At 40.0% G+C, this 25,510-nt stretch overlaps 1 protein-coding gene across 3 annotated transcripts in view; it reads right to left on the minus strand.

The window, feature by feature from the left end:
* Nucleotides 1-25,510, minus strand: part of CTNND2 (catenin delta 2) — a 779,068-nt gene that overhangs the window by 186,163 nt on the left and 567,395 nt on the right. The window lies entirely within an intron of this gene.

Raw genomic sequence — 25,510 nt, forward strand, 5'->3', positions numbered from 1 at the left:
TTCTGAAATTTGCTTTATTAGTCTCTTGCGTTGCATATGTTGAACTATCCAAAGGCAATAATAATACTAACCTGAAAGTTAATGATATTTGCTTGTTAATAACTAAAATAACAGTTTTAAATCAGTTCTATAAAATATGTGACTTTAGAGACAAACTTTTCCACTGGTCTTCCAAAAGAACATTTGCTGGGAATTTTATTTAGGTAAATGCAAAGGAAACAAAATGGTTTTGGTGCTGAGAATGTATAAATCAGTCTTTCAGTACAGGGGGTCGGACTGAGGGCGAATCCTGCCTGCCTGTTTTTGTAAATAAAGTTTTATTGGAACATGGCCCTGCCTGTTCATTTACATATTATCTATGGCTGCTTCTGTCCTACAAGGGAAAAGCTGAGATTTTGTGACAGAGACAGTATGGCTCACAAGCCTAAACAATTTACTGTCTGGCCTTTTACAGAAAAATCTTGTGCACCTCCGTGTTAGTATGTGGATCATTTTCTATACATTTCTGTGTGCATGTTTACATTGCCATTAGTACCCTGAATTGACTGCATAAAAAAATGCTTATTGGTACACAGAAGTTGCTCAAAATATATTCTGACTTGGACAGATGTGAAATGCTATGAGTATTATCATATGCATTTATTTTGAATTAAATAATATATGAAGCTTTTTAAAAATTCATTCCATTAGGAAACATTTTACTGAATTTTGGGTAATCAAAATAATCAAAATGAATACTTTCATTCACTTGTAGTCTCACGACAGTATTCTTTTTCCTAGTAAAATAATCAGTTTTCAGTTAAAAAAAAGCACATTTAGGACTTTTCTGGTGGCGCAGTGTTTAAGAATCCACCTGTCAATGCAGGGGACACGGGTTCGAGCCCTGGTCTGGGAAGATCCCACATGCCATGGAGCAACTAAGCCCGTGCGCCACAACTACTGAGCCTGTGCTCTAGAGCCCACAAGCCACAACTACTGAGTCTGTGCACCATAACTACTGAAGCCCGTGCGCCTAGAGCCCTTGCTCCGCAACAAGAGAAACCACCATGATGAGGAGCCCGTGCATCGCAACAAAGAGTAGCCACTGCTGGCCGCCGGCGTGCAACAACAAAGACCCAACGCAGCCAAAAAAAAAAAAAAAAGCTTTGTTAAAAAAAAAAAGCACATTTAAATGAAATTACTATTTACACCATATATGAGGATAACTTTTAAAAATATCACATTAAAGGGTTTGTGTCTGTTTTTCTTTTCTTAACTAAGGTATAGTTGACTTACAATATTTGCATTTGTTTCAAGTGTACATCAAAGTGATTCTCTTATATATATATATGTTTTCTGATTCTTTTCCATTATAGGTTATTCTGTTTTTCTAAGTACACAACACACCTATGCAGACACAAAACGATTTTTTTTTCATTCTTAAATCCTGATTTGAAAATGCCAATACATGAAAATTGAGGCTTGTAAATGTTTTAAAATATGGGTGGCATATTTTGCTATAAAATACATTTCCTCTAAAGACTAAATAGTAAAAGACTTTTGCATTTTTCCATGCAATGAATTTAAAAGAATCTAAAGGCATTCTATGATAATAAAGCAATTTTTACTGTTTCCTAACAAACAGAAGAGAGGTAGGAAAGGAAAGGGGGAAAATCAAGAAAAGGTAAAGGCCTAATCTAATATCTGACGAGAAGTGAAAAGGATGGGAAAGAAGATGGCATTTCAGGTAACTCTTTATCGGGCTGTTCTCTGCATTACCTTTCTCAATTCATTAAGTAGTGTAAACTAATTCCGAATCAGGCGTGGAGAGAAGTTTCCTATTCACATTCCCTCTGCCTTTCCAGACAGCTCCATCTGTGTTTCACATTCCAATGAACTTACCACAGTGCCTGACCCAAATCTCTGAACTTTCTATCCCAGTTTCTATCTGCAGCCCACGTGTGCTTCCTGGACTTACAAGAACCGCAGCGGATCTCTGGTCCGGGGCAGCTTTACCACGTCTGCTTGGATGAGGACTTGGTCAAGTGGATGCAACATGGCAGAATTTCCTTTGGGGGAATTCAGCAAACCAGTTGGTTGCAGGGTGCCCTCCAAACCTGGAGTTTTGGTTAGATTATCTGGACACAGAGACAAGCTTGAGTGTAGAATCAGCAGTCTCTGGGGACGCTGAGATAAAGGTGGGTATGTCTGGCAGGAGTCACAAGTGGGAAACAGCTGGGAAGCCTACACCTGCCTTACCAGACACACACACACACACACTCACATCTACACACACACACACACACATACACACACACCCCACACTCACATCTATGCACACACACACTCACACACACTCACACCTAAACCCACATTCACACACACTCACATCTATGCACGCACACACACACTCACACACTCACACTCACATCTACACCCACATTCACACACACATCTATTCACATATACACTCACATGCCCCACACTCACATCTATGCACACACACACACACACTCACATCTACACACACATTCACACACACATCCACACTCACATCTATGCACACACATTCACACTCACACATACTCACATCTACACACACACATACACACACCCCACACTCACATCTACACACACACACATTCACACACTCACACACACACATTACATATACTCACACATACATACACACACTCACACAATATATTTACACACACACACATATACAAACTCACACACATACACTGACACACACACGCACACACACGCTCACACACATTCACACACACACACACACACACACACACACACACATCCATTAGTCCCCGACGAAGGGAGAGAGATTAGTGGAGAAAAACGGACACATCTAGGCATTCTCTGTGAACAGGGGAGAAGTAGGTGTTTTGCTCAAATTTCTCTTCACTCCTCCCTCTCCGTCCTCTGGGGCGGTTTTCTGACGTTCCCTTCAGATGCAGGAGCCCGATCCTTCCCCCCAAGCGACGGCTGCACTTAGTGCCTCGCTTCTGCCCAGCAGAATGCGGAGGGGATAACCGAGCGACTTCTGAGACGAGGTCAGAGAAGAGGCGCGGCGGCTCCCGCCCAGCTGCGTCTGGGGTTGCCTGTTGCAGGGGCGCCTGCTTCACCCTGTGAGGACCCTCAAGCGGTACGAGAAGCGGCCTGTGGGGAGAGGAGCGCAGGCCTCCGCCAGCAGCCAGCGGGGAGCCGTCTTGGGAGTGGACCCTCCAGCCCGAGTCAAGCCTTCGGAGGATACAGCCTCCCCCGCGTGGGGCCCTGCCACTCCTGGGTTCGCTCAGACACTGCATGGGATAAACGCCTGTTGTTTTAAACTGTTAAATGGAGGGGGGAGGGATAATTTGTTATGCAGCAATGGTAATTAATGTCCCTTCCTTTCCCTTCCCTCCCCTTTCCCTCTGTCTGCTGGACTCTTTTCCCTTGACAGCACTTTTTCCTAGTCACACCTCTCATTCTGACTTAGATTCACTGCTTTTCTCCTTCCCTACACGCCCTCCATGCTCTCCTAAAGTCTACTGTGAGAGTACAGGAGATACAGGAAGGGACTCCAGCTCAACCTTGTAACTAAATTTAAAATGCATTTTAATTTAGGTGACAAATGATATTTAACTTTTAAAAAGGTATCCCTCTTCATGTTTGTGACTTATGAGATGGCCAAACGCTTTCTTTAATTTGGAATACGCTTTCTTTAATTTGGAATAATCTTGTATTAGTTTCCTACTGCTGCTGTAACAAGTTACCGCAAGTGTAGTGCTTAAAATAAGGCACATTTGTTATCTTACAGTTCTGGAGGTCTGAAGTCTATAATGGACCAGCAGGCAGGGCTCCTTCTGGAGGCTCCAGGGGAGAATTTCCTTGTCTTTTTAAGCTTCTAAAGGCTGCCCCCTGCTCCATGGCTGGAAGCCTGCATCACTCCAACCTCAGCATCCATGATCAAACCCTCTTCTCTGACTGACCCTCCTCCCTCCCTGTTACAAGGACACCTGTGATTACATTGAGCCTGGCTAGATAATCCAGGATAACCTCCCGCATTTCAAGATCCTTAACTTAATCCCATCTGCACAGTCCCTTTTACCACGGAAGATAACATTCACAGGCTCTGAGATTTAGGACTGTGGACATCTTTGGGGGGCCATTGTTCAGTCTACCACACATCCCTTAAAATATTCTGTCATGCTAAAAATAAAATTAAACTTCTGACTGTAGTTTCATGATCAGGCCCTTTTCCCTCATTCTCTAAATTCATCTTGAATCAGATCCTTTGGTTCATTCATTTACCCAGTCTGCACATATTGAGGACCAAGCTCTGTTAGATACAGTAGGAACATTAGTGAACAAAACAAAAAGTCCCTGCCCTCATGGCTCTGCCATCGCCGCAACTCATTACGCTCTTGTCATTGTCGCCTTATTTCTTCTCCTTGGACAACAAGCTCGTTGGTAACTCACTTTTCTCGGACTTGCTGCTCTCTCAGTCTGGAACACTCTCCAAGGCTGAGCCTTCTTTCTGTTCACATATACCTTAAATGTGCTAAACTCGGAGAAGCTTTTCTGGATCCGTCTAAACTACCTTCCCAGACTCTTGCTCTCAGATCTCCTATTTTAATTTTCAGCAGAGACCGCATCACCATCTCATACTTCCAATGCTTTTTCTTTTTTCCCCCAGTTTTATGCAGATGTTATCAACAGGCAGCACTGTGTGAATTTAAGGTGTCCAGCCTAATGATCCGACTTCTACACACCATGAAATGAGGACCACGATAGGTTTAGTGAACATCCAACATCTCGTAAAGACACAACATTAACAAAATAGAAAAAAAATATTTTCTTGTAACGAGAACTCTTAGGATTTAGTCTCTTAACAACTTCCACATATAACGTACAGTAGTGTTAACTACATTTATCATGTTGTATGTTATAACCCTAGTACTTATAACTGGCAGTTTGTATCTTTTGACTGCCTTCATCCAATTCCCCCTTCTCCCATCCTCTGCCGCTGGTAACCACAAATCTGATCTTCTTCTATGAGTTTGTTTTTGAAATATCATTGACCTACAACACTATGTTAGTTCTTGTTATACAACATAGTGATTTGATACTTCCATACATTTTGAAATGATCACCATAAGCCTAGTTGTCGTCTATCACCATACAAAAATATTACGTAATTATTGACTATATTCTCGACACTGTACGTTTCATGCCTGCGGCTCATTTATTTTGTAACTGAAAGTTTGTATGTATCTCTTACCCTCTCCCTCACCTATTTCTCTCCTTCCCCCAGCCCCCCGTTCCCATGCTTTTTCATTACTTGCTTTTCTATCATTCACTCACTGCTCTTCCCCACAAGGTCCCAGCCAAGACAAGAAGGCAAGGACCCTGAGTGTTCAGAGCATACAGAACACGTACAGCACACAGAATATGCTCTGACACACACTAGGTGCTCACCTAATCGGTGTTAAATGATTACAGGAATTAATAATTGGCTGATATGACCTTTATAGGATGATGCGTGCTCCAAGCAGTGAACATTTTTAAAGTATTCTACTGTTAGCAAAATGAAGTAATGATTTGAAAGAATAAAATAGCAGATGCGAGATGTAATGTTAAAAAGTAACAAATCCCAATGAGAACACAAAAATGTTATTTACATGGAAGTATAACCCTTGACTTTATAGAAATTCTACTTTTAGCGAGTAGAGAAAAATTTTTATCACTAAAAAACATTGATCAGTTTAGCATTAGAAGGCTTATTTCTAGTGCATCATTTGGGCAATTTTCTTATATTAATTCCCTGATAATTCTACATTAGCCAAGGTAATACTAAAATTTCAATTTGTGGAAAAACTGCGGAATAAACTGAATTCACAGTGTTACTCAGCATCCGTAACAAGCCAGCTCATTTATTCTTACCTGAAAGTAACATAAATATGTTTTAGTATTATGGTTGATGGTCACTAGCAAATGTTAATTTACCTGATGAAAATATGCTAATTTCTTCCAGATTTTAATCTGTAATAAAATTGTTTTATAGCATCTTTCCTCTAATTATATGTATTCAATAACTTTCCTTTATCAGTATAAAATTACTGCTGCTCCAAACATAATTCTGACAGTAGGTTTCGTTGAGAAGACATTTAAATAACTAGTTATGTATGCTAGATATATTTCAAATATAGTTTATTTTTACTTCAGGCACAGGACGGCTTTTTCCTTGAGATCATCCATATGCACGAGCAGTAACTGGTTTATTAAAATTTCTTTAATAAAATCTTAATTACTTTCATTGGATCCTTTACTCTGTTTTAATAGAGGGTAATTGTGGGGCTTTTCTTCCTAAAAGAGATAAAGACTATATTTAAAAAAAGGAATTCAGATTGACCACAAAAAAGGATTTTAATAATTGCAAGTCTTAAATCATGATAAAATCAAACATTGCCTTTTGGCTATGTAAGACTTTCCTATGACCTCCTCATTTGCTTTTAATTTTTAAACCTAAAACACAATCCCTGAACATAGGTGAGGCTCAAACCAAAGAAAAGTTGGGTTGAATTCATTTTAAATGAATACTTTGAATTTTTATTTAATCAACTAATTAAAATAAACTTAATGTATATATGAAGATTTATTTTAAACTAATCTATCATTTATCTTATTCGGAGAGTGAAAATTTGTGCACCCGGGAAAGGGAAAGAAGAGAGAAGTTTATCTTACAAAAGAAGGCCAAGGAGTTTATCTTACAAAAAAGTCAAGGTCAGGCCTGGATATAGGGACTTGGGGGGGGGGGGGAATGGATGGCTACCACTATCTTTTCCATCCCCACCTATTTACACCTTGATTTATGGGTGGGTAGAGGGTGGCTGATCAAAACCGGGGCCCTGAACTTGTACTGTGTGCATCTGTGTGTGAGCACATATGTGTATGAATATACAAACAGGCAAGAGTATGCACGTGTGTATATGCGTGAGTGTACATGTGTGCACACGCACACACAAGCATGTGTCTATGTGTGTGTGCACACTGTAATAGGAGTATTTGAGTGCATCACATAAATACTCTCACCTTGTCCCTTAGACATCATGACCTTCAAGGTGCAATTGTTGAATGAGAATTGTTTTGAGAATCCTTCCAGACGGTATATGTGATCGCCTCAAAAGATTAATAAATCACGCTCACTTAATGCTTTTAAAAATGAAAGCATTGATCTTGAGACAATGCTAAAGTTTACCAAAATGTTGCTATAATAATGGATAGTTCAAAGCAATAAGCAGGTGGGACTACATCAAAACTAAAAAGCTTCTGTGCAACAAAAACAATAACAAAATGACAAGGCAACCTATGAAATGGGAGAAGATAATTGCAAACCATAGATCAGAAAAGGGGTTCACCTCTAAAATATATAAGAAAATCATACAGCTCAATAACAAAAAAAAGAATAAACAATTTGATTAAAAAATAGAGGAACTGAGTAGACATTTTTCTAAGGAAGATACCCAAATGGCCAACAGGTACATAACAAGATGCTTAGCATCAGGGAAATGCACTACTCATCAGGGAAATGCAAATCCAAGTCACAATGAAATATTGCCTCATACCCATTAGAATGCCTAATCATCAAGACAAGAGATAACAAGTGCTGATGAGGATGTGGAGAAAAGGAAACCTTTGTGCACTGTTGGTAGGAATGTATGTTGGTGCAGCATTCTTCACAGTAACCAAAATACGGTAACAACCTAAATGTCCCTCAACAGATGAACTGATAATGAAAATGTGGTACAATGGAATATTATTCAGTCATGAGAAAGAAGGAAATTCTGCCATTTGGACAACACGGATGGACCCTGAGGGTATTATGCTAAGTGAGATAAGTCAGACAGAGAAAGACAAATACTGTATGATATCACTCATGTGGAATCTAAAATAGCCAAACTCATAAAAACAGAGAGTGGAATGGTGGTTACCAGGGGATTGGGGTCAGAGAATTGGGGAGATATTGTTTAAGGTACAAACTTGCAACTAATGGTTAAATAAGTCCTGGAGATCTAATGCACAGCACAGTCAACATTACTGTATTATGAACTTCAAAGGTGCTAAGAGACTAGATCTTAATTGCTCTCACCACAAAAAAGATGATAATTATGTGACATGATAGAAATGTTAGCTAACACAAAGATGGTAATCATATTGTAATATAAAGATGAATCAAATCAACACACTGTACACCTTAAACTTACACAATGTTACATGTCAATTAGATCTCATTAAAAAAATAGAGATTATTTTTTAAAAGTGTGTTATGTAAACACCACTTTGATTAAGTGGGTTATTTCAGGTAATGGATATGATAAGAAATGTGTGTGTAATGCATGCAGGGAAGTGTTTAAAAATACATGTAATAAAGATGGTTATGAGTGCATTAAACAAAGAAAAAGAATTTTATTTTAATACCTAGTGTCTTGCATCATAGGAAATTTTATTTTTTCTTTATTTTAAAACATTTTATTTTATATTGGAGTATAGTTGATTTACAATGTTGTGTTAGTTTCCGATGTACAGCAAAGTGATTCAGTTATACATAGACATATATCTATTTTTTCCAGATTCTTAGGAAATTTTAAAAATAATTGTATATATTAATGTTTCAGAAAATTAGAGTAGGATGATGGATATAGTGACAGAGCCTTAATGGACTTTATCAATGGAATATAAGTATTTTCAGGATATGTGTGGGGAAATAAGTTCTATTTGAACTTTTGTCTTCCTTTGTAAACCTTCTCTCAAGACCAATTCATTCTTTGACAATAAATGATCCCACCAATTTATAATAAACCTGAGACCATCGAAAAATAATTTTAAAAAATTAAAAAATGGGTAGTTCCTTAGACCAAAACTCCTCAAGTTTTCTTTTAGGGGTCCCAGGAGTTGGCTGACCAGAAAAGTGACCTCTGAGTTCTCCTCTTTAATATTCCCGGGGAGGAAACTGCGGTGACCTTGGGGCTTAGGTGAAGGTTAACCCTCTTAGAATCGGACTCACTGAATCATTGTAAGTTGAGATCAGAGGGCTGCAGGGGCTGGGAAATGTCTGTGGTGAGCGGGCAGTGGAACTGGGTTGTAACGGTCAATAACCATAAACTGTCACCCTACTGTTGCCACCTACGGCTTCTGGTCCAAATACAGAATTCTTTTGAAAATAATCACATATGCAGAAACACTGGGAGATCAAACAGATTTATCCTTGCTTATTTTCAAAATATGTACAGAATGTGGTTAACTTCGGGATGGATGAAGAATGGGCTGTTCTTTACACTAGAAAGCAATTCAGATCTTCGCTATGACACACCAGGCAAATTCTGGTTTAAGCCGATTAAATCCACCTGGGTCCCGCTGAGACATTTTAATTCCTGAAGTACTAAATCAACTGTGTTACAAGATACAGCCATCAATGTTGAGGTGTTGGCTTGTTCCAAAGCCAAATCTGATCCCCAGCAACACTCTCATATTTAAATTTTAGCACCACCAGCTTATATGAAAAGTTTAAATCAAGCTGGTATAGATGAGCTTGAGCAAAAAAGGCCCATGTTCACTTAAAGTTTTGATGAGTAGCTGAGAAACTGATCTTTACTGTTGTTTCAGAGCCTGAACTAATTTCATTTAAAACAAGGTAATTTTACAGACAAAAGATGATGACTAAATTTTTTTGAAGAAAGAATCAAGACTCAGGTGTGTCTATGTTGGAGTCTGCAGATTCTAGTTTCTTTAGAATTCTTCTATTCATTGTTTACAACAAAGGAATAACGGGCCAGCGTCTACTCATGGGAATTGAGTCTTGTCTCCAGTTGGGACAAGGCAATGTAGCACCTGTCTAAGAATGGGGAGGCTCTTCCCAGGGTAATTTAAAAAAAAAATTAAATTGTAGTTGAAAATAGCTTGGATGTGAAGGGTACCAGAATGTGCTGCCCTGAAATATGCCTCTGTGGCATACATATAATTTTGAGCTAAAGGCCAATGAGCACCAACAGAGGCAGGAAAAGCTCTCAAATCAGCACAAGTTCTCCTTTCATAAAGGAAATTTCCATTTGTCAAGAGGTCTACCTCTCTTATACCAGGAAGAGGAATATTCTTAACAACTCATCGATGAAGAAGGCACTGACTTAAATTTGCATAACAAACCTAAACATACAATCCTTGTTTACCATACTTTTCCGAGTCATCTTCCCATAACTTATCTCCCCCTCCTAGAAGTCCACACTCCTTTTCCTTTGTTTAGCCTAAGCTGGTATATAAGCCCAAGGTCTACCCACCTCTTTGGGTTATTCATCACTGGATGCTCCCATAGGTATGTGCCATGCACATGTTAATAAACTTCTGTTTTTCTCTTGTTAATCTGTCTTTTGCCTGTCTAAATTACAGGACCTCAGCTGGACAACCTAAGATGGGCACAGGAAAAAAAATCTCCTCCCCTACAGATGTCAATGTCTGATAGTAACCATCAGTGACAGTCATGGGTTCACGTCTGATCACAGCATTTTGTAAATGAACCATAGAATTCTCTGTTTCTCAATTCCCAAGTGATCAAATTGGGAATCTAAAAGTGGGCTTGCTTGAAACTATAGCCTTCCCCAATGACCTTGGATATGCCAGAGCCTTGGAAAAATGTCACCAAAGCACCCAGGCTAAATTTTGTAATCTCTGGAAACTGGCCCTGGGCCTCTTTTTCTAAAAGTGACGGCAGTTAAAGATGATGTCCTTTTTCTGACAACTATCATATTCTTATACGTGCTAATAAAAATAATTTATTACTTTGGTTGTGTTTCTCGGCAGTTTTGTACCCTCAAATTATACGTATTAAATAAAGTAGCTTATGTTTGGGCCTTTCGTAAATGACTGAGAAAAGAGGGAGAGAGAGGGAGGGAGTAAAAGAGAGACAGACTGAAGGACAGACTATGTGTGTGTGTGTTTGTGTGTGTGTGCGCACATACATGTGCGCGCAGGGAGAGACAGTCAAAGGCAAACATTCTCATTATATAATGATTGGGAAAAAATGTGGGAAGTAAACCACCATAATTTCTGGTACAAACTATTAGGTATAAAATAAGCTACAAGGATATACTGTACAACACAGGGAATACAGCCAATATTTTCTAAAAACTAGAAATGGAGTATAACCTTTAAAAATTGTGAATCACTGTATTGTATACATGTAACTTATATAATACTGTACAGCAACTATACTTCAATGAAATTTTTTTTTAAAAAGCACACCCTTAGTTCCTATGGCTCTCAAAAAAAAGCAGTCTTGATGAAGACACAGATGGGTAGAGTAAAAACAGCTGGGAATCAGAGACTGAAGTTTTAATTCAGCTCTCACATAATCAGGATTGAAGAGAATTTAGTTTTTAGTAAGCTTGCAATAGGTGCATTCCTGAATGGATGAGTAATTGAATGAATGAACAAGTAAATGAATGAAGTTACTGGGATATGATGATGTACAAGGATCTCAAATTTTCACAGAGCATGGCTGAGTCAGGCATCCAAAATAAGATCACACTGAAAAAAACAAGAATAATAATAGTCAAGAATACCTAACATTTCTGAGTTCTTGTTATACACTCGGGTCTTTGCTAATCACCTAGTATGTATTAACTCAGGTAAACTTCAACCAACTCCATTTTACAGATGAGGAAACAGACACAGAGAAAGTGAGTCCCTCATCCAATGGCATTGCACTTGTAGGTGAAAGTGAAGGTCAGATAAGAGTCTGACCATGATATGTAAGAACAATCAGACAAATGTCAGACATACAAATCTGCTACTTGAAATTGGAGAGAGGTGATGTGGCACGCAGTCTTTTGAAGCAGAATACATGAACAGGAGAGAATGTTCTCCTTTTCATCTCTTGCCAGTTTCTTTTTAGCCTCAGGTCATGTAACTTGAGAAATTTCAGGAAGTCATTTAAGTTCATAGAATGAAGAACATTCAGTTTTGAGACAACTTTTACAAATAATTTTTCTTGCAAACATTTAATTCTGCTGACCTCTAATAAAAATATTATACATACATAGCTACAATCGTCCATGGAAAATACTGAATGAAAAATCAGACTGAGATGAAGGGTAGTTTAAAAAACTCAATCCTTCCTCTGTCCACCATATTCATTTTAAAACTAGGTCTTACTTTCAGTTACATCAAAATTGTCTGACATTGGCGCTCCATCGTAATAATACTAATGGTAATCATAAGCCCTCATTTATAGGGCCAATATCAGGTCCCATGCACTGTTTTATTAAATCCTTAACCCAAGCCTGGGAGGGAGGTACTGCTATTGATTTCATTTTACAGATTCATAACTAAAGATTTAAGAGGTTACACAATCTCCCAAGGACAGGTAACAAACAAGAGAGACAGAGCTGGGCTATAAATACAGGCTCTCACACTCCAAATTATCTTGCCTCTTAGAGAGACTCCATTCAGAGCTTATTTTTCACGGAAAATATGACGACAGTGAATTAGAACATTAAGACGCAACTATAATCTCTGATGATCGTTCTCAAATTTATATTTCTGAGTTTCATTTGCATAACTCCAAGTTCGAACATTCATTATTGCATACTTTCCTTCAAACATATTTTCTTCTCTCTTATATTCCTCAAGAAAATCTATTACCCAAATCAGAGATTTGGGAAAATGTGCATTTCTTTGTGTCATTTCTACGGTTCTAATTTTTCAGCAGACATTCTGAGTGCCTAAAAACAAGGTATTGCTAGGAACTCTGGGTAGTATATAGTAAATTAAGCAGAGTCTACTTGGGAAGATAAAATGCACACTTGCCTGATGAAAAATGAAATTACACTATAGAATTGTATACAATAAAACCCATTAACTGCCAGAGATGATATGCCAGGAAAATTCAGGTTACAAAAGATCACCAAGGGAGGGGATCAGAGAGGCTATATGGCGGGGGGCGGGTCTTTAATGAGCCCTTGAGGGATGAGAAGAATTATCCAGGGAATCTGAGCAAGGCATCCAGGTGTCCAGAAAGAGAAAGCAAATGCTTGCAGGTGTGAATGGGTAACAGATGACAGTCAATGCCCATGGACCTAATTGTATGGTAGATACCCACTAAAATGTCACTGAGTAAAAAAAATACATTTCTCAACAATCAAATGGATACTTATCATTTAGACAATCATAGTCTTACATTAGAACAGCAGTTGTCATGCTATCCACCATGGGGAAATTAAGAATAATACCGATGCACAGTCTCCATCTCTGGAAATTCTGATATAAGTGGTCTCGGGTGGGCCCTGACACCAGCATATTTTTTAAAGTAGCCAGAGTGAAGAATTACTGGAATTTATTGTACCTTAGCCTTGGTGAACTTAACTGAGTTACGGTCAGTTTCTTCCATGATGACTTCTCTCTGAAGAACACAGAAAAAAACTACCAGTTATGACTAAAGGAAAGGGATTAATGAGCCTCATACTTTGAGATCTTGGTACTTGAACATCATCATGACCCAACAGCATCATTCAATCCTTTATTTGTTCATTCATTGGATTATTTGTCCATCCAGTCAATAGAATATTCTTTGTCTGGAAGAACTGTTTCAAGCCTTAGAGCGAGCAAGCCACCTAAGAATTCAATTTCACAAAATTCAGCAATTTTATTGGAGCTGAGCTGGGGAGACAGCAATGAAAATGCGGCAGCAGAGGTCTCAAGTGTCAAGGAGATTTGGTGGAGCTACTGAGAGTGGTATGTCCAAAGGTCTTGCAAAAGTCACATCAGACAGAGAGAATATCCTCTTTAGGAGACAGAAGGAAGGTCTGTGTGGTTAGACAGTGTTTGGGGGGGCGTAACGGGCACTCCACCTGCTCCCGCTGCACTAAGTGATTTCCAGAAAGGACGATATCGTTGATGTCAAGACTATGAGAAGAGGATGGGGTGTAGGTGTTCTGTGTTTAGGATCCAAGGAAAATCCCTGTGCTTTTGTCTTTTACATGTCTAGATAGGAAAACTGATGTTCAATGATAAAGTCAAGGCATTTGATGTTCACTTTCCTACCAAATCCGTGTCTACAGCACTATGATGTCTTTTATTTTAGTTTTTTTTTTGGCTGCGTTGGGTCTTCCTTGCTGCGCATGGGCTTTCTCTAGTTGCGGCGAGCGGGGGCTACTCTTCATTGCAGTGCACGGGCTTCTCATCGCAGTGGCTTCTCTTGTTGCGGAGCACGGCCTCTAGGTGCGTGGGTTTCAGTAGTTGTGGCACGTGGTCTCAGCAGTTGTGGCCCACGGACTCTAGAGCGCAGGCTCAGTAGTTGTGGCGCACGGGCTTAGTTGCTCTGCAGCGTGTGGGATCTTCCCGGACCAGGGCTCGAACCCGTGTCCCCCTGCATTGGCAGGCGGATTCTTAACCACTGCACCACCAGGGAAGTCCAGCACTATGATGTCTAATACTGTCTGTAGTCAGGATTCACATTGCTCTTTAAAAAAAATCACCTGTGCCCTTGTGCTGAACCCCCCAGGCACCCACGCCCTCAAACATGCAGTTGGGTTCAGCCAACGGAGGAATCTGTGGGCGGTCAGGAGGCACGAGGTGAGAGGGCTGGGGTGTTTCTCCTCCCCATGCTCCCCCCTCCTCGGTTATACCTGCAGAGCTGAGACCCTTAGTCACTAGAGCACCCCCAGTCCAAGGCTCCTGATCTCCTGGGCTCTGGAAACACTGTTTCCTCCCACTGCTTCCACTGATAATAGCCACTAGCTGCCTGACCACCTCTGGCTCGGTCCCTTCGTGCTGCCCACACCTTGGAAAAGAGTCCCTTCGTATAAGTCTCTCCAGCATCCTAGCTGAATGTGCCTTCCGTGTCCTGCTGGCACCCTGACGAGAGCAGGTGAGCAGGGGGGGCACATCTTAAAAAGAGCCTTGGAGGCCACGATCAGAGTTTCTGTTTGAATCAGTAAGTGCAGAGGGACATCACTTAGCAGGTAACTGTCATGATCGGATCTTTGTTTCACAAGAGCAGGTAACTGTCATGATCGGATCTTTGTTTCACAAGGTTTCATTCTTTCCTGGTGCATCTGCAGCATGAAAACACGAAGTGCAACATAAATTCCCAATTGGTTGCCCAGCTACAAGGGTAACTTCAAAATTTTTCTTTAAATTATTAAGATGAAATTCATATAACATACAATTAACCATTTTAAAGTATACAATCAGTGGCATTTAGGGCATTCACCATGATGTGCAACCATCACGTCTATGCATTCCAAAACATTTCCATCACCCCTAAAAGACAGTTGGTTTTTAAAGACACCGTTCTGGAGGTTTTCAGCAGAAAATGGGCTGAAATGAGATGAGGAGTGAGCAGACCAGTGAGAAGCCTACTTCGGATTTCCAGGGGAGACATGATCAGGTCGGCAGAGATGGAGGCGGTCAAGCTAGACCTGGCAGATGGATTGGGTGGAGGGAATGAGGAAATAGAGACATTCCGGCCTTGTGCAACAGAGGTGAGGAGGATTGCAGGACAAGAGGTCTGGAGGGCAAGTGCAGATCGCAGCCTTGGGTGTGTTATCTTTGAGACGCCAATTAGACACCTGGTGGAGATGTCAAGAGGCAGCTGGATGCAGGAGTCTGGAGTGCAGCACCCGAGAGAGACATTTAGATGGGATTTGAAAGTGTGGGACTAGATGACGTCACAGAAATAGCGTTCAAACCAAGAACCGAAAGTCCAGGGCTGGTCCTAAGCACGCCTACATTTAGAGTCTGGTGGTGAAGGCATTTTGGCACGAAGAAGAAAAGCACTAGAAAAAATTTAGCTGCACAAATGGTTAACCTTGGGAAACACTGCTCCCAAGAGTCTGAGCTGACACCTTCCTCTGTTAGTTACTGTTTTTGTTTCGTTGTGTTTTGTTTTAATCACAGGTAATCGGAAAGTTCAAGTTCTTTTGTTCCGCGCATTCATGAAAAACAGCCGCAGTTCTCATTTAAAAGCATCTGTTTTAGGTCTATCAGTGGGTTGACTGCGGACAAATGAAAACGCGTTATCCAGATGATCATTACAGCATGTATTCAGTGGCTTTAGGTAGAACAAATGACATGAGGGGATAAAAATCACTTATTTTAGGTATTTCCCGAATCAAAGCTGTAGCAACAGAACCAGAGTGTAGCAAAGCATGCATAATGGCAAAGCCTCTGTTATGATTGGAATGTAAAATGTAATAGGATTTTCAGAAAACAATTTAGGAAAAGTGACAATCTTGCTTATTTAAATGCTATGTGACATTCAGTATTATTCCTTCAGGTAAAATTACAAAATTGATAAAATGACTTTTAGAGATACTGTTGAATATGCTGAACAAATGTAGCGGATTTATCTGTTGACTAACCCTTAGGTTAGTGTAAAAACTACACTGTTTCCTGAGAATTGAAGGCAACTTTTCCTGAGTCATCATGCCAAAACTTTGGAGTTTCTAGGCTTTGTCTATTTCAAACCAAATTTTAGAATGCATCTATTTTTTTGACATTAGCAATTTCTCTGTATTGATATATAGACTATAAAATGAATTCTCTTTTACAGTATAGTTAATTCTTATCAGATTTTAAGTTTCCCAAAGTGCATGTTTTGCTATATATTTCAAAGTTTTCTAAGAAAACAATAGCTATTTTTTCTGATTATAAAATTAACACAAGGTAACCTTAAAAACGGTCTATTAAAAAAGGATGAAGGGGGCTTCCCTGGTGGCGCAGTGGTTGAGAGTCTGCCTGCCAATGCAGGGGACGCGGGTTCAAGCCCTGGTCCGGGAAGATCCCACATGCCGCGGAGCAACTAAGACCGTGCGTCACAACTACTGAGCCTGCGCGTCTGGAGCTGTGCTCTGCAACGAGAGGCCGCGACAGTGAGAGGCCCGCGCAACGCGATGAGGAGTGGCCCCCACTTGCCACAACTGGAGAAAGCCCTCGCACAGAAACGAAGAACCAACACAGCCAAAAATAAATAAATAAATAAAATTAAATTTAAAAAAAAAAAAAAAAAAAGGATGAAGGATAAAGAGAAAAAAAAAGTCTACAGAGAGATATTCAGATTTGAGGGAACACTTTTCTGCACATTTCTCTGTGCTTATCATGCACACACGTGTGTCACTTTACAGAAACAGAACCACAGGACAAGTGCTGTTTAATATGTTTTTTGCACTCAACATATGTCATGGGTATATTTTGATATCAACAAATATCTAGACCCATGTTAATTTTTAACGCCTGGTAATGTTCTATTTGATGGACTGCTTTCATCCAATTGGGTACTGATGGACATTTAGATCATTTCTGATTTTTTTTTCTTTTGCCTGACATTGGCTCCTACTGTGTGCCAGAGAATATTTTAAATACATGCTATATATTAACTCATCTGCTCTGAAGATTTTTCTTAGTAGCTCCTCAATATAAATTCCTAAAACTTGAATTGCTGGATAAAGAGTCTTTACATTTTAAATATTGAGGCATATTGCCAAAATGCTCTCCAGAAAGATAGTAGTCATGACACTTTCACCAATAGTGCCCGTTTTGCAAGCCCTAGCCAACGCTGCATGCCAGCAATCATTTTCACCTTTGGAGATCCAATACCAAACACAGTGTCTCCTTCCCATTGGCATTCCTTTTAATTAAACCTCTTCTTATGAGCATATGAGCTACTTGCATGTTGTTTTTTTGAAATGCCAGTTCATATTTTTTGTTATTGTACTTCCCAATTGGGTCATGCATGGGAACAAACACATAAACAAAGCTACTAAAAGTTGCAAAGCTGTAAAGATCCCGAAGAATTTAAAAGGTATCAGAAGTAGTACTGATGCCCACAACCATGATTTATTCTTTTTATTTCTAATCTTCTTCTTTTTGTGACCTTTAGTCTACTGATGCCTACATTTCACTTTTAATGGCACCTTTTAATTCATTTGTTTTCTATGACTAATACTTCTTTTTAAAATCCAGTTGACATTTGTCTTTGCTGTTTCCCCCTGACATGACTTGTCTACCTTGTGTCCTGCTAGGAGCAAGCTTACGCAATTATAAACAGAATGTGTAAACAGACTTTGAGAACCTGCAGCCAACGGACATGTACAGTTGACAATGGATGTTAACATTTATACACTGCTTCAACGGCAAACTCTTTTCTCTGTTGCCAGAGTCTAAGGCCATAAAGCTCTAGTCATCCACGTTAGTAAGTATATCCGTTGTATCATGTTTGTAGGTTGAAGATGGTAGCATTGGTATGGTTGAAGAGCAGGATAAACTCAATCCATGGAATGAGCTCTTATCTATCTAGTAATTTCTACCCCTCTCTCCACACCATGCTACTCTGCGAAGCCCAGTTTCCTTACCCCAACTTGCAATAATGGGAACTCAGGATCCAGTATCATCCTAATTGGACTCTATTGTCACAATTCTGGTTCATTATTTCTAGCTTAAAATCCCACATCATTTCTAACTTGAAATACCACGATAATCTGACTGTTCTCACCACCTCTCTTTATCCCAAACCAGGCTATTTATTCCAATCCATCATGTCACTGCTGTCAGATTAGTGTTCCTACCCAGCAGTAGGGATTCATGTCACTGCCTTACTCAACAACCATCTGCTTGGCCCCGTCACCAACAGATTTAAGGAAAAAATGACAGAATAAGACAGCAAATGACATAAGAGCAAGGTGGTAGGATTTGCTGATATGTTTTCCATACTGGTTTCTCATATAAGCTCTTAACAAGAGTTAAGGATGGTAACGTTAAAAGACAAGCTCTCTTCTGGGGTCTGAGCTAATGAGGTACAGGTACACAATTCTGTGACTGAACGTTATAGACAGATGGAGTTTCTAACACCTGTAAAGTTGGGTGAGTATTATATCTCTTAGCTAACCTCAACAAATTCCCAAGCACTTAGATTTTCAGCACGGAGTAAAGAAGAGCTTAGAGTTCTAAGAAGAGTGGGTTGTAGATATTCTGTGCTTTAGACTCAAGGAAAATCCTTGTGTTTTTGTTTCTAGGTGTCGAGATAGGAAAACTGATGTTCAATTACAAAATTCAAGGCATTGGATTTTCAGTTTCCTGCCATCTCTATATCTACAATATGTGATATCTAACAAACTATCTGTGAGTCAGGATTCACATTGTTATTAAAAAATAAAAACAGCAAACAAATCCTTGTCTACTCAAGGATCAAAGGCACTACTTAGACTCCAAAGATTTTAAGAGAAAAATAATCAAAATATACATAAAACATATATGCACTGCAAATGATTAAGAACAACTCTTAACTATCATCTCCTAGAGACTGAAAAAAATATTTATGAGAAGATATTGAGGGTCATCATTTCTTTGGATCTTGCTCAGAGTAATTAGATCCATAATATCATTAAACTACATGGAATTAGCTATTAGAAATGTTTGTATCATCCATTTGCATTCTGAAAAATATCTTGCAAAAACAAGTTTTGTGATCTTTGATATTGAGTTGCTCCTTATGGCAATATTTAGATAGCATTGTCAATTATTTTTCCAAGTGAATTATGCTTTGTGATAATAAAACATGTCATTCAATGGAAGGTATCCTTGATTTTATTACAGGAAAACATGCATCAATTTATCTAAAAACTATGTTAAGTTGTTTATATCAGATAAAGGTATATAAGATAACACATTGATTCCAGGTAGCTACTGGTAAGGTGGTGGTGAAGACTGTGGTAGTGGTGGTGATGGTGATGGTGGTGGAACTGGAGATGGTGATGGAGGCGGGGGTGGTGATGGTGATGGTGGTAGAGGTGGTGATAATCATGGTGGTGAAGGTGGTGATGGTGGTGGTGGCAGAGGTGGTGATGGAGGTGGTGATGGTGATGGTGGTGGAGGGGTGATGGCGATGGAGGTGGTGATAGTGATGGTGGTAGAGGAGGTGATGGTGGTGATGGTGTGATGATGCTGGTGATAGTGATGGTGATGGAGGTGGTGATCGTGATGGTGGTGGAGGTGGTGATGGTGATGGCATTGAAAGTAATGAAGTAGAAAAGGAAGAGTTGAAAAAGACAAAAAGTTGGCCTAGAATTCAAGCTGGGTTTATACTGTTTGAGGTGGTAATGAGATCTCTTTGCCCATTCTGACCCTTGCAATAGTGTTCTGGTATTCTCTACAGAAGGGTTAACATACTTTCACCTAGCAAGCTCCGACTCTGAAATCAGAGACAGATGAGCAGTCACTGAACCAGAGTAAGTCCAGCACTGCTCTAATCCTCTCTCTTAGCAACTGAAAGGAGAACAGTGGTTATTAGCTGAGGAATATGTTTGAGAGCAGATGTGCAGCTTAATAAGGAAAAGCTGGAACAGAGCTTCCAAATTAATCCAGGAGGGGTTTCTTGAGCTCTAACTATGTGCTGGGTTGAGCACTGTGGATACACAGATGACTATGACACTGTCCCTGCCCTTAAGGAGCTTATGGGTTAATGTTCACAATAGAAGATGATAGCAAATATCTGCTATGCAACGTAAATGGGAAATCTGTCCTATCAGCACTGGCTGGGGAAAGTATGATTAAAAATGGCTCACGATGGAAGATGGTACAAAATGAAAGGAAGGGCAAATGAGCAAGCCTGGTATATCTGAGATGAGAGGAGCCGATGGAGCCTTGTAGAATTTTACAACTTTTAAAAGTGTATGTAAAATTAGAAATTTATAGTATATAAATTTTCGTCATTAAAATTAATTAGACTCAGAGGAGTCGCAACTTTAAATCATTTCAACCTAGACAAGAATATAATGATTGTTATCAAGTTAGTGTACAAGGAAGACAAATATATCATGAATCCTCTATTTAAATTTAGCTGTTAGAAAGATATGTCTTAAAAAAAAAAAGACCTATGTTTTAGTGTTCTTTTTGAGACTACATAACTACTATATTTCACAGCTCAAAAATTCTTATTTAAAATTACCCCACAGAGATAACTCGAACATTTTACAATTATTTATTAATTATGGAGTTGGTTGGTACGTTCCATAATAAGCAATTTTTCATAGCTTGATTAAGTTTTCTCCATTTCAGATGGGCACATTTTCCTCGATGGAAACATTTCAAGATAAATCACATGGACATTCATTTTAAAGATAAAAGCAGAACACTGTACTGTATTTTCTAAAACAAGGCTATAGTTTAAAATATGGACTATGCCTTTAAATACATGTGTGTATATATATATATATATATATATATATATATGTATATTTACAGATACATCACACTGACACTCTATAATACCTCCAATTCTTTTCACAAAGGGATGTTTTGTTAGAGATGTGGTTTTATGAAATCATATTCTGACCTTCACTCCTCAAAGTTAGTAAGTTTGAGGTCTGAGGACATTTCATCTTATTTATACCCTCCAATTAAAGGTTTAAATTATTCTCAGAATAGGTAAGCCTGGATAATATCTAATTTTATAAATACATGTAATTGGCTTGGAGAAAGCATGTATTGGTATTCTAAGAATTGATTCTATTTAAATAAGAAAGAACTTTTGGTTTGGGACATATGATGTTAGCCTTTCAATGTTCCCTTCTCATCCCAACGTGGCGATAATGACAATGACACACTTTTCACTTGCTGGGAACAATGAACTAAGGACTCTGCTCTTTGAGGAAATAACTTACAACACTGATCTTCATGGAAGGAAGGCTGAGCCTAGGACGCTCATTCTGTAACTAGCAAAGAAAGTAGGATAATGTGGGCTTAAACTGTAACACACTTATTTCGAAGGTAGAATTCCAGGTTAATATTTAAAGCATTAAAAGAAAAAAAGATAATTGTGATTGGGTGAGAACTCACCTTAAAATTTTAGACACTGAATCATAAATGATGCTCATATGCCTCTCATGTTGTAGCATCTCTGCATCACGGCGCCTGCCAGAAGGTGGGCTGATCTATTGAGGTCCCTGACCCCCCAAGGCAGGTAACACCTGTCCCTTCTCCGTCTTTGCCCAAGGGCTCAGCTGGGCAAGACACCCCTGGTCCTGCTACTCCACAGCAAACATGGAGATGCAGGCTGGTTCCTCGGAGAACCCAGCTGAAATATGCACACTTGTTACGATGCGAGCTGACTACTGCCGTAAAGGATTCATGGGTGGCAGGGATGCTGACACAAATCTAAGCTGGTACTTGTGTCCACTGCTGAGTTCAGACAGGACTGGGCACTCCTGGCAGCCTGGAGACATGGAGCTGGCACAATCTGTTAGAACAGAGGCTCAGGACGTTCTGCGGAAAAACTCAAGCCCTGTGCACCGTGGGGACCTAGATGTATCTGGGGAGGTCGGTCAGGCTAGGCCGTAACTGACCAGTGGGGCGGGAAAGCCTCCTAGGAGAGAACTGACTTGAGTGAGAACCAGCCACCAGATACCATGAGCAGGATGCCGTGATGGGGAACGTGGACTCAGGGACCAGAGGGGAAGCCTTTACTTGGATCCCCCCAGCAAGCAGAAAGGCACAGAAGTAAAGATGGAAAAAAGGTATTTGTGTAATGCCTGGGGCATAAGAAACTCTGTAGGGGATTCCAGAACAAATTATAATGCAAAGGGCAGCCGGTCATTCCTCCTCTCTGGGTCACATACTACCTCTTAGCTACAGCCTCCTGGGGGCTCAGGACAGACACCTCTGGGGGTACTTCTCCCAGCGGGCAGCAGCCGAGCCCATGCCAACAGGAGAGCAGTGCATGCCACGCCCAGGGAAGCTGCGGTGAGCCGCGGGGAGGAAACTGCAAAGCTCTGTTGGAGAATTAAAAGGTCCCTGCTAAGTCCAGTGCATAAAACAGTTACCCAAAGGGAGCTGGGGACAGCAGTCCTTCTAAGGCAGAACTGAGCCTGGCAGAGTAAGGATAGGGCTGTGCAAGGGACCTAAATGTTTGACAAACCCGGGGCTCCTCGCACGTGTGTGTGTCAGCGTGTGTCTGTGTAAGCACGCCTGCATGGCACAGACACGCTTGCATGAGTGTGTGTATGCCTAGGTAGACGTGTGCATGGCAGCGCCTTTTGTTTTTTGGAGAAGAGGGATGAATGGGAGACAGTTGGCATTTTAAGTAGATTTACCTTAACTTCAGCCTCTCTCTCCCCCACCCGTGTCTGGGTAACTTTATTCTTCCACATCTCCCAAAGCTCTCAGAACACTTAACTGCAGGTGATTCCCTCAACTTACTGCCTTCAGCTGTTACTACTGGTGATCTCTGCCAAGGATTCAACAGTGTTTGTATAAAACAGATACAGCAGAAGAAATTGGGGACAGTTGGAAGACACGATGCCAAGAGTGGCTGTAGGCTAGGGTCCTTGAAAATTTCATTTGTCAGACAATTTGTGGCCTAATGATTTTTTAAAATTTGCATAGATATAGCTGCTTCGACCGCAACTCAGATACTGTTTCATTACATCTCGGCCCTAACGGAAGCTGTAGCAAAGCTACCTAGAGATGGCAAGGGGACTCCCTGGGGTAAAAAGACTTTTAATAAGACCCCGATGTTTGGAGGTTCATCTGCAAACTGTAGCAAGGTATCCCTTTCCTTTCACTGATTGTGTGGCTTAGTGCTTGCCTATAGGAAAGTTCTCATCCTGGAATCACACGGTCATTTCTTTCTTTTCGATCCTAGTTTCATTAGGTTCAAGTCATAAACACCTAGTTGTGCTCAATGTGAAGTTTATACATGACAATAAAATTTCACATCGTGTTTACATACTCTAATAACTAAGTTCATATCAAGGGTAGTTTTGCAGAAAATTATTAAATTGACAAACTGCTTGAAAATCCTAAATGATGCATGTTCATCTTATAACCACAACTGAGGGTTAAACACAAATTTCTACTTCCTGTTAATTTAACAAAGCATTGGGAAGTCTCCTGAAAATGGCATGGAGGGTAAAGCAATTTAACACCATCCCGCCTATAATGCCCTTCGTGAAGGATACGTGTGATGGGGGGTGTATAAGTGATTACACATATCAGAAAACGTCTTCAGAGTCAAAGGAAAAAGGGGAGCATCTGGAAAAGATACCCTGGAGCTGAGTCTCCACTGCCAAAGAGAAACGAATGTACTTTTCTTCTCTCTCTCTCTTTTTTAAACTCTTTGCTTTCATTGCCCTGAGCATGCTTGGAACCAATATAAAATTCAACATCTGCTCCATCCAGACTATAAAGCCACGTAAAAAGCAAACAAAGAACTGAAACAAAACAAAAACTGCTACAGTTAATATCCAAGATCTCTTTTTATTAACAAAAACATTTTCTGACTGCTTTGGAGTTCGTATTTCCCAGCCTTACATTCCAAGCTTGTTACAGCCTCTCACTAACTTTACAGGAAAATAATTGTGAATGAAGAATAAAAAATGGAGGATAATGTTTTTTAGTCTAAAAAAAAATCTCAACACAAAATGTGAGGAATGGAAGTAGCCTTTTTACTACTGATACTTATGAATGTAAAATATGACTATAACTATTAAATATATCTGGAAATCAGATTAGAATACCTGCTCATGTTTGCTTTTAGTTAGTAACTGCAAAGATAAGCTTCAAAACTATATTTCTGAACAGAGCAGGTATGCCATTTGAAGATGGAAATCAGTTTATGAATTAAAATCCATTTTCTCTAACAAAAAAAAATCCAACATGCATGAAAGCCCCATGGAATGTAGGGCAAGTGGCTCTTTCAGCTAATGTCTCTCATTATTTTAAGTACTACATGTATTTGTTATGGGACTGCTCAAGGTGAAGTACTGAATACTTTTATGCTCAAGTTTCCGTGTTTTAAAAGTTATTTGAAAAAATTTCCAAACTTTTAAGTTGGACAGCTGTCATTTGCATAGTAAATCAATTCCTGATGACTGTTTGTTTGTGAATTAAGAGCGTGTGCACGTTGTTTCTCATTGAAGGGAACAATGCTGGCCCTGGGAGGACCTCCATCAATATTCAGGTGAAGCAGATCAAGTTACATAGAGAATGGTAAAGCACCATCCTGAGGATGCCCTCCCCGCGAAAGGCGCTCGGCTTCTAGAAGGGTAAGAGATTAAAAGGTACACATGGATGGAGAGAGAAAACCAGAACTGTTTGAAGCAGGCGGCCTTGGGCCTTGAGGCGAGGAGAGGGGCAACAACAGAGATACAGAAGGGACTGACTCTGCGGTGCGTGTGTGGGGTAGCGCGCACGCTCTCCCACGCGTGCGCGGGAGTGACGCACTCGGTTCATTCTTATTGGAGGAGAGGTGAGTCTAGGATCACCTGGGGGAGCTTTAACCCCACTACCTTCTGGCCTCGTGTTTTATTCTCCTGCTACAATTATCTGAAAGCCAAACTCATGCCCATCTTTAGAACCCATGAGACTCGTACCCCTTTGTCTGAGGGGGATGCGTTCGTTCCAAGATGCCCGATGGATGCCTGAAACCGCAGGCAGTACTGAACCCTACGTAGAGCATGTTGTTTTCCTATACATATGTACCTATGAT

The sequence above is a fragment of the Eschrichtius robustus genome, chromosome 2, assembly GCF_028021215.1.
Source record: "Eschrichtius robustus isolate mEscRob2 chromosome 2, mEscRob2.pri, whole genome shotgun sequence".
In the NCBI taxonomy this organism is placed as follows: domain Eukaryota; kingdom Metazoa; phylum Chordata; class Mammalia; order Artiodactyla; family Eschrichtiidae; genus Eschrichtius; species Eschrichtius robustus.